An 11,098-nucleotide genomic window follows, 5' to 3' on the forward strand; every position below is an offset into this window, starting at 1 on the left:
CTGATCTGTGTTTTTTTCCTACAAGCTTAAAATTATAGAGAAAAAAAAAAAGAGGAAGCGTAGTTTGAAACTTTGTTTTTATCCCAAACCGTTAGTTTTCATTTTATTCAACTGACAAGGAGAGCACTAAAACCAGAAGTTTTTATGAAAGGGTGGTGAGATTAAAAAGATTAAAAGCTCGGAAGAATGCTAAAGATTGACTAACATAAACAACTCCATGTCCATGTGTTAAAATAAAGGCAGTTTCTTCCTCCACATGTACATTTTTCTTCCTGCTCCCTATGCAAAGACTAAATTGTTCATATTATTTTTTAAAAACCTTAAAATGCACTTGAACTATATTTATCTTTTTACATTATGGATTATGGAATCCGTAAAATTTCAGATTGACACTTCTGGTAAAATTTCGGATCCACCAATCCATAATTCAAAATATGCATTTCACATTAAAAAATCCATCATTCAAAAAAAGCATTATGGATCCACCAATCAGTAACAGAAATATGCATTCTGGATTCAGAAATCCATAATTAAAAAAAAGCATTCTGGATCCACCAATCCGTAACAGAAATAGGCTTCCGGATTCAGCAATCTGGAAATCAATAATTTATGCAAAAAATGCTTCTGGAACACCCCCTATCTGGAAAAAAAAAATTATTCAGTTCCGGATTGATGAATCCGTAGCACACTCTCAGATCCCTATTTCTGGTAACCACGGTGCCCTTTTTCAAATAAAAGATTAAGACCAGTTTCGGGATTTAGAAAATTATGGGGGTGTAGGAAAAAAAATGTAGGGGTGCAGGAAGAAGAAGCCTAAAATAAAATGGACTTGAAAAGGAAACTGGTCAGGTCCACTAGGGTGGTGGGTCAAAAAATGGTTTTCTTCTTCAGGATATGGAGTTTGAAGAGACTGTTTCTTCATGCACTTCCATATTTTCTTCTCCCACCTCCATAAATTTCGTATTTCCAAAAATATCTCTTTGTAATATTTTGGATTATGTAATTCGAAAGTCTTTTGTCAAATTTGTAATTAGTTTTTGGATTACATAATCAAGAAGTCTTTTTTTTATAGTTTTCAGATTACATAATTTGAAAGTCTTTTTTAGTTTATGGATTATGTAATCCAGAAGTCTTTTTTCAAATGTGTGTCTGGATTACATAATTCAAAAACTACTTTATAGGGGTGGCACAAGAAGGATAAAAAGATATTTTCACGTTTTGTATGGGGTGACAGAAGAACATATAGAGGTGTAGGAAGAAACAGTCTATTGAAGAACGTGAAGGCCTTAAGGTAGAATGCAAAGCCAATGTTGCCTCTTAGAAAGGCTTTTTCTTCCTGAACCTTCACAATTTTTAGTTGTGCCTCTATACCTTTTGAAATGATCATTTTGGCCTTTGTGAACGTGATTTCTAGATTATTTGTTTTGACAATATTTAGAACACGCCTTTTGGAAATATTCAGGAATAAGATTTTTGGAATTTTTAGAATATGATTTTCAAAACTGGATTTTTCTGGAATTTTTAGAATATGATTTTTAAAATTGGATTTTTCGGAACAAATTTTTCAGAAAACATTAAATATATTTTGAAATAAGTTTTTTTAGAATAAATTTTCTAAAATATATTATACCTTTTAGAATGAGTTTTTTAGAACACATAAAATGCATTCTAGAACTAAGTTTGTAGAATAGAATTTCTAAATATAAATCATTGCAGAAGCCGCAGTGATGGTGGCAGTGATAATGGCATAGTACGTGATAGAGGATATTTATATTTATTTCTCTTAGTATGAGTTCAATTAGTAATTATGGCGGTGCAGAAAGCAAAACGCATTAGAAAATACATGTTGATGGGTATTCAGACCATTTGGGTCTTCAACATAAAGCCTGAAATACAATGAGATAACAAGTGGTAGTTGGGGTGGTAAAAGGTCTCTGATATACTCACCCATTGTTTGCTATTTCCCCAAAAATACCTCCTAATATGTTCTTATTGTTTTACGTTTCCAATATAGTTAAAAAATATTACAATTCAGATATATTTCAAAAACAACTAATAACAATATATACTTATAATTATACGAGTATCAAACTAAAAGATAAACAATATCATTAATTACCGAATAACTAAATACATTTTGAAGTTATTTAAGTTTTTATTTTAAAGGCTAAATTTTTTATAAATATATAATAATGTTATAGAAAATGCTTCTTTCATTTAATATTCATATGTATATATAAGTCTTAATGTCTACGTTATAGAAGATAAAGTTCCAATAAAAAAAACCTTTTAGTATAAATTTAAAGATATAAGGATTAAATATGTTTTTGGATAATGAACTGTAATATTAATATGATTTTTTATTTTTAGTTTAAATTTTAGATCATTCAGTATTCTAGAATAATATAGAAATAATTGAATGAGTCATTTTATATGTAGAATTGGTTCAATTGGAGATTACATTTCATTTTAAAATAAAAACAACAAATTTAAAAAAAAAAGCTAATCATCTTTGAATAAAACTAATAATAATTTTTATAAGTAGAATTAGTTCAATTTAAAATTTTATTTCATCAACATATTAACAGTGAACATCAGTCTAATATCAAAACAATAATGAATTTTTTTAATTTTTTTTTAATAAAACTAACAATTATTTCATAAATAATTTATTTTAATTATTTTCATACTGCAAATATTTAAATGATTAAAATCTGAACAGAAGAAGATGAAAACCATTTTCGGAACTAAACATATTTAACAATATAAAAGAAAAGAGTATGTAATACCACCAATAGAAAAGGAAAAGAAGAATGGGACGTAGAATACCCTGTATTTTAATAGTAGTGATCTTAGGTAAACGATGTAGATTGTTACTAACTACAGAAGTGCTTTATTTTTAACTATAATTCTAGAAAGTTAGTAGTTTTATTATTTATGGGAACATTATGTGGTATAGTAGACTCTACTGTGTCTTGCATCATCATATTTCATTTTTAATTTTCCACCCTTAATTAATAAACCCGTGCAAACCGTAGGCAAGGAAGCCAAAGGCTTGTGTATACCATGCATCACCACGTGCAACTAAAACCACCATAATCTGCGTTCACGTGTCATTCCATTGCATATAACACCAATCACCACCATTCATTCTATATTTCTCTTACTATATTTCTCTATATATATTACTAAAAATTATTACATTATAAAATCTCAAATTTATTTAACCAAATTACTTCCTTTCAAAAGGGTAAATGAATGATTATTTATAAGACTTTTTACCAATTTCTCTCTCTTTTTAATTTAGTTTTTAATAAATATAAAAATAGTCTTTCCTACTTGTATCTCTCTCTGTCTCTCTCTCTCTTTCGTAACAGCATACAACATTACTCTTTATTAAATAAGAAACCTGACCTGTTTAGTTTCATAAATCTTGATAAATTAATTTCAATATATATTCCAGTCTATAATTAAGAGTGGGTTTGACATCATCATATTTTTCAAATTATTGCATTTTCCTTTACAATTATATTTTATAGACGATAACTTAAAAATAAAACTATACCAGGTCCCATCGTAATTCTGACTAATTTCTATGTTAGACATATTTAAATTTTTAATTTATGAAAATATGTTTTTTTTATCGGCAAACAAAATATGAAAATATGATAATAACATTAGATTACGTGTCATGTAAAAATTAGTTAGATCATAATAATCTACCACCTACTTTTTTTTTCATAATTTAAGGCCATGATATATTTTAATATGACATCTAAATATATACTTAATTGAATCTAAGTTTTGAAAATGGTAGTGTTTTTCTTAAAAACTTTTATTATGATACATTGGATATAGGATTGACTTTTGTCAAGTTTTAAGCGATGTTCATCAAAATTGGAGGATTTTTTGACGTTGACACAACTCTTCAACACAAATGAGACATTATGAACAAATTAAAAATGATTTTAACATTACAGCATTATTTACTAAGTTTATATGAATTATAAAAATATTGATTTTATTGCGGAAATTTTAATATGCTTTATAATTGGTTGTATTAATTCATATATATTATTTGGTATTACCAATTGAGGTTATTTTTTTAATTCGTCAAGATACAACACTCTAAGTAGACATAACCTGGGACATGTCTTTTTGAATTGTGATACTAACTGAAGCCTATAAATTGTTTCATTTTTTTTTCTCTCAAGTGTTCATTTGGGTGAAGTACGAACAATCAATGTATTTTGGTGGCTTATCTGCAACGACAAGAAAACAATAACTATACACTTATATCATCAACCACGGGAAAAGTTTATCATAGATTCTATTCAAAAGATACCTTATTCTTTCACACTACCACATATGACGGTTATTGGTAACATTTGCATAATGGATACTCCTAAAACCATGTTGTATTTGTATTCGGTATGTATTCGTACTTGTTGCTTTTTATATGTATGTAAGAACGTTCGAGAAATATTACAAATTTAAGTAATGGAGATGATGTTGGTCAACTTGATTTCTTAGAAGATAGATGGAACTTGAAGTCAAAGAATCGTGATCATGTATGGTGTTTCAAATTCTTAGGCTTTAATAAATTGTTTTGAAACACTTTTCGAAACTGTGATTTGTGAAAGGAATTAGAACACATATCCCTTTTATTAATTCTATGAAAAGAAATAGGTTTAATCCTAAAAGAAATATAATATATTTTAGTTTGTTCTAGGATTTTGTTTGTACTTATATATAAATAACTTCTAATTATTTTGTACCAATTTATAAAAGCAGTATATATACATTTTTGCAAGAGAATGAGAGACATTGAAACAAGCATCAAACATATATGCAATAACGCTTACTAACATATATATGTAATAACACTTACTAACATACATGTGATACAATTTATTCTTTATAACTTTGTTCTTCTTTATTCTATTTTGTAGTTAGTCTCACTCACTTTTATTTCTTTCTTTGTTCTTGAACTTTTTTGTTGACATTTTTTTTTATCACAATACTAGATTTTTTTTTATTAACAATGAATAAATTAAATAACTAGACTATTTTAGGAATATTCCAACTCTTATATAAGATTTGTCTCTTAACACACCTTGAACATATGTCAAAGAAAACTTTAGCTTATAGGTGTATTTAAACCAACCCAAAGTATAATACCAACAATCCTTAACATATTACTCATATTACCCTGTACTTATATCCACCATGAGTTGATGTGTCATTACCCATCTTACCCGATAGTAGGTTCTTGTGTATCTCTTTGACGACCTTTTCTTTCCTATACTAAGCCCGATTGAGTGGGAGAGGGTGAAAGGAGGGTATGATGTAGGTCTCCTTGGAGATTGCAGAATCTATCAAGTCAAGAAGGATTTGAAGGAAGCAAACTCCACGAATGTTAAATAATAAAAAATACAAAATACGTAGGAACAACTGACTCCAAAAAGTTGGCGGGGGCGTGGATGGAGTCTATAACTCAAATCACAAATAGAAACACCACACAAAATGAAACATCTAAAAAGCTAAGATAAGATAAAAGCAAAGCACAAATTTAAATTGGTTCACCTTAACTCTTGGGCTATGTCTAGTTCTCCCTTAAACAAATTACTTAAGAGGTTTCATTAATCACAAAGGATTACAAAGCGATTACACCAACCTCTCCAAGTTACACAAACTTGGAGAGGTACAATAAGTAGTATGAGGACTTTTATGTGCAGAAAATGATTTTTTGATCGTTTTTATTGTCTTCTTCAACTTCAAGTCCTTTATACGATATTTATAAATGTAAATGTTGAAGCTTAAATGTGTAATACTCGAAATACTATAACTTCTTCATTTTTCCATTAGATGCTCTATATTAAAACTTCTACTTTGAGATCTTCTACACATCTTGAATGTTTAATCTACTTCTGGAATTATTTCAAATGTGATTGGAATATATAATAATCATTTTGAATCATATAGTTTGAAATTAGAATATTTAATATTAAGAAATTTCATATTAGATATCTAGTGGTAACATTATTTAAAAACTTTCTATTTTAGTACAAAAGCATAATCTTCAAATTCAATAATCTATAAAAGAAATTTCTTTTTGTTATAAAAAAACTTCTTATTCGGAATCTTAAATATAAAAAAACACTGGTAAGAACTCATTTCAATAGTTTTCTTATTACAAGTATCCAGAAACTCTAAAGTTTGGACTATGAAAAAAAAACAAATTTTGCGTTATAGTACAGGGATGAAAAACATATTTAATCCAATTTAAAATAATTTTTAGTTGTGAATGAATTTGATTATTTTTTTTTGGTTTGCATATATAAAAATGGTTGCAATTTAAAATGTTGTCACATACTCCATAAAGATAACAAGAATTACAAATGAAATGTTCATCAAAAGTTTAATATAATGACACTTTCTAGTAGTTCAAAGTTTAATATAATGACCATTTATAATTGTTTGTAAAATCCTTGTTTTCAACTCTAATTGTTTGGATGTTAAACTTTTGTTGAAAATTTAATATCATGATGATTAATAGTTGTTGAAAAACTTTATTTTCAACATTAATTCCATTAAAAATGACTGATGAATTTGTGGCTAAAAGAAGTTGTATGGATGGTTAAAATCCATACTTAAAAAAAAAAAGTTTAGTCGTGCTTGAAGGAATTAAATCAAACTAATACACTTAGACTTTGTTTGGATGAGAGTGAGAGTGAAAAGGGAGAGGAAAGTGAGTGAAAATTTAGGTTATTTGGATGTAGGGAGAGTAAATTTAAAGTAGAAAGTTTGTAGATGATATGATTGATGTGATTAAATTATATAAATTTTTGAATTGTTTTATTAATTCAATTATCAAAATGCCTTGTCTTAAACTTGAAGTATTTTAATGAAAATAAAGATTAATGTTTATATATAAAGATTTATATATTAATTTATGTATTTGTGGTTGAAATTTGTAAGTAAAGGAAAAAATGTACTTTTATTATACATAAACCTATTAAACATAAATATTGTACAACCACGTCAAGTTTTAAAAAACCTTAAAAATAAAATTCATCCTATTTTATATGTATCTTAATTAACTAAAAAAAAACATTTTCATTTCAAATTCAACTTCACCATCTACCTATGTATCAAAATAATAATCTATATAATTGTCTCTTAATTACTTGTTATTGATACCCATATATTAAGCAATATTACCCTTTGCATGCTTAGAAAAAAATATTTTTTTGACCAATATGTCAATTTTCACATACATTTTTAAGCAAATTTTTAAGGGGACAAACCAAACAAAATACGTATGTATAGAAAAATACATTTGTTGGATCATTTATAGGTGAAAAAGTGAGTTATAATCGATTATCATTGAGAGCACAATCGATTATGCTTCGTATAGTAATCAATTAGACTTGCTATTCAAAATCAATTAAGCTTCAACCTATAATCAATTAGTCATTCAACCATAATTGATTAGGGCAACAAAAAGCAATTGTGCTCTTATGCATAATCGATTATGGATCCTAAAGACATGCATGTTGACCTCTAAACACCAAAAAGAGAGATATGTTTATGACACCATGTCTTATAGGTTACAACCACCCAAGAAATCATGCAAGATGTCATAAGAAACAACCATAATGAAAAAGAAATTTAATAAAATTGTACATATAATTGGAATACAAATTTTCAATTAATTATAACCAAGATAGTGGAAAAAAATTAATTAGAAGTATTAATAGATATATAATCAAACTTTGAAGTATTAATAGGTATATAGTTGTATTTTGTGTATTGTATCTTTGATAACTTTATGAAAAACATTATTAATTTGGATTACATCTTTGATAACTTTGAAGTCTCAAGTCTTATTAGTGTTGACCTACATGAGAGGGGTTTGCTGGATAGTGTAGTAGTAGCTAATGAAGTGTTGGATGAAGTAAAGAGAAAGAAGAGAAGTTGCATTTTCTTTAAAGTCGATTATGAGAAGGCATATGATTTTGTCAGTTTGGAGTTCATTTTGTATATGTTAAAAAGAGTTGGTTTTTGTGACAAATGGATCCATTGGATTAAAAGTTGCTTAATGTGTCAGTGCTTGTGAACAACAGTCCGACTAAGGAGTTCTTTTCCTAAGAAGGGGCTTCGCCAAGTTGATCTTTTAGCCCTTTTTTTTGTTTCTTATTGTAGTCGAGGGCTTGGCTGGAGTGTCAAGGATGACAGTCGAGAAAAACTTGATTGATAACTTGGAGATTGGAAGGAAAAAAATGAAGGTTAACATGTTACAGTATGCTGATGATACCTTATTCTTTTGTGAAGCTAACACTAAAAGTGTTTTTAATATCAAAGCGGCTTTGAACTGTTTTGAACTCTATTATGAACTTAAGGTTAATTTTCTGAAAAGAAGAATTGACGGGTTGGGGATTGACCAAATAACGTTCCAACATTTTGCGGCCATCCTTAATTGCGATGTGATGAGTACCCCTTTTGTTTATTTGGGAATGTTTGTAGGAGGGTGCCATAAGAGAGGTGCGTTTTGGGGAGGAGTGATTGAAAAAATGAAGGCTAGACTGTGCAGATAGAAAGGTAGGTTTTTGTCTTTGGCAGGGAGAATTTTTCTGATCAAGTATGTACTTACATCTATCTCGCTTTTCTATCTGTCTCTATTCAAAATGCCCTCTGTGGTGGCTAATGATTTAGTGAGTATTCAAAGGAATTTCTTATGGGATTGGGGTGCTGACGGGAGAAATATTGCTTGGGCTTCCTATAGTAAGGTTTGTGAGCCTCGTGAGGCTGACGGTCTAGGAATTCTAGACTTGCAGGTCTTTAACACAACTTTATTAGGTAAATGGATTTAGGGGTTGGGGTCAAATAAGGGCAGTCTGTGGAAGGAGATACTTGATTCTAAATATGGTGGATGGAGAAGCCTGCGAGAGGGTGTGAACATTGGTAGGACCTTTATATGGTGGAAATATTTGATGGTGGTTTGGGGGTTAGAAGGATGGGGAAGGAATTTCGAAGATGCTTTCAAGTGGAAGATTGACAATGGAGATAGTGTTTTATTTTGGGAAGATTGTTGGGTGGGTAATGGGGCTCTAAAGCGTGTTTATCTGGGGTTGTTCTCCGTGTGTTCTTGCAAAGATGCTAAGGTGGTTGAGCTTGGGAAATGGATTAATGGTTCTTAGGACTGGCAACTAACTTTTGAGGAGGAGTCTATTTGAATGGGAAACGCCTTTGGTGAGTATTTTTTTCCAAGATCTTCAAGGGTTGAGTTTTAACATGGAAGAGAAGGACAATTGGGTTTGGAAAGATAGGGAATTCCCTGTTTATAGGGTGAATTATGCTTACAATTATTTAAGGAGGGCACGCGAAGGGGAGAATGTCTTTGTGTACAAAAAGTTTTGGAGGAATAAAGTCGTACATTTTGCACTTGTCTCTGCTTGGAGGGTGCTGGAAAATAAGATTGCAACTAGGGCAAATTTAGAAAGGTGCGAGATTGCGGTTGAAAGGCTTTTGTGTAGTCTTTGTGGGGTAGAGGAAGAAACTTGTCGTCATTTTTTTTTAATGCAGAATTGCTTGGACTGTATGGAATCTTTGCTTGGCTTGGCTTGATGTAATGTTAGTGAGTCACAATGATTTACTGTTAATTTTTTTTCAGTTTAGGTTGTGTAACGCCTCTGATTCTATTAATGATGTTTGGGGAGCAATTTAGATTGCAGTAGTTAGCAAGATTTGGAAGCACAAGAATAATGCCATTTTCAAAGGGGGGGGGTGGTTGATTGTTTAGAAATGTTTGCTATGATTCAATTAAAGTTTTGGTCTTGAGTTACTTCTAAATCACATTTTGATTTTTTTTCCTACTCTAACTGGTGTCTTAATCCATTGGTTTGTATGAAGTTGGTTAAATGATGTAATTTTGTCGGGTAGTTCTATAGTTGGTGTTGTGAGGGTTGTCAGGATCTACATAAGGGTTGAATCACCCCTAAAGTAGTCAATATTTAATTTATTGTTTATTACTGATAAAAAAAACAACATGAGAACATGCAATTAGTTAATGTGTACATGCAATAGTTTTGGAAAAAAAGTGAATGGAATCATAACTGATTATGGTATGACTCATAATTGATTATGCATGCAGTCATAATCGATTATGGACTGACAAAGATAAATTATAAGAAAGTGTAATTCCTCTGGAGACACTTGCATTGAAGGTAAAAAAAACCAAATGCATAATCATGTGAATGAAATAAAACAGAAAAAACTTTGTTATTGTACAAAATTGGCCAAACTTTCCTTTTTTTCTTCTTAGGGTGTCATCCATCCTTCCCCTCTTTCTTTTTTTCTCACCAAATCAGCACAAATCCATACAACCAACATGAAGAATGCAAACTCTTTCTCGACCTCCAAATTCACCGTAACACTCCAAATCCACCACAACACTAAAAACACCCAACCAAATAGAGCATTAAAGAAAATAGAGCATTAAAGAGATTATTGTTTTTGAATTTTGTTTGTCTTATTTTTTATGAATTAGGTTTGACTTTTTCTCAAAGATGATAGAAAGAGAAAATTATGAGATTAAATATGTTAAAGTGTGGTATCATAATTATGTTTAGGTATTGGGATATTTTTTTTTTGCTAAAATTTACATATTATTTTTTATTTATTTTGAGACATGTTTAAGTAATTCTGATTCCGTGTTGCATTGTAAATTATGTTTCTTACAATTTATAAAATTTAATTAAATTATTTATAATTAAAAAAATATTATCGTAACACACTCTACTCCAAATTTTTGAAAATGCCCTAACCATCAGTGTATCCTGTACAGGTCCTGTATCCATGGAAAATAATTGGTAATTAACATTTAATCCCATTTAGTAATAAATTAAGTTTTGTAAAACCTATATGTTGAGAGCATCACAGAGAATACACCACTTGACGATGGAAAGAAAAAGGAAGAAACACACATAGAGAATTAAAGAAGTAAAGAAATGCCTGGTGGGTTGGGTTTTCAACCACGCTCTCCCACCCTCTCTTCCTCTCTGCTACATACACAACGCATACATCCCACATTCCA

This window comes from Phaseolus vulgaris, chromosome 1 (assembly GCF_000499845.2).
Source record: "Phaseolus vulgaris cultivar G19833 chromosome 1, P. vulgaris v2.0, whole genome shotgun sequence".
Lineage (NCBI taxonomy): Eukaryota > Viridiplantae > Streptophyta > Magnoliopsida > Fabales > Fabaceae > Phaseolus > Phaseolus vulgaris.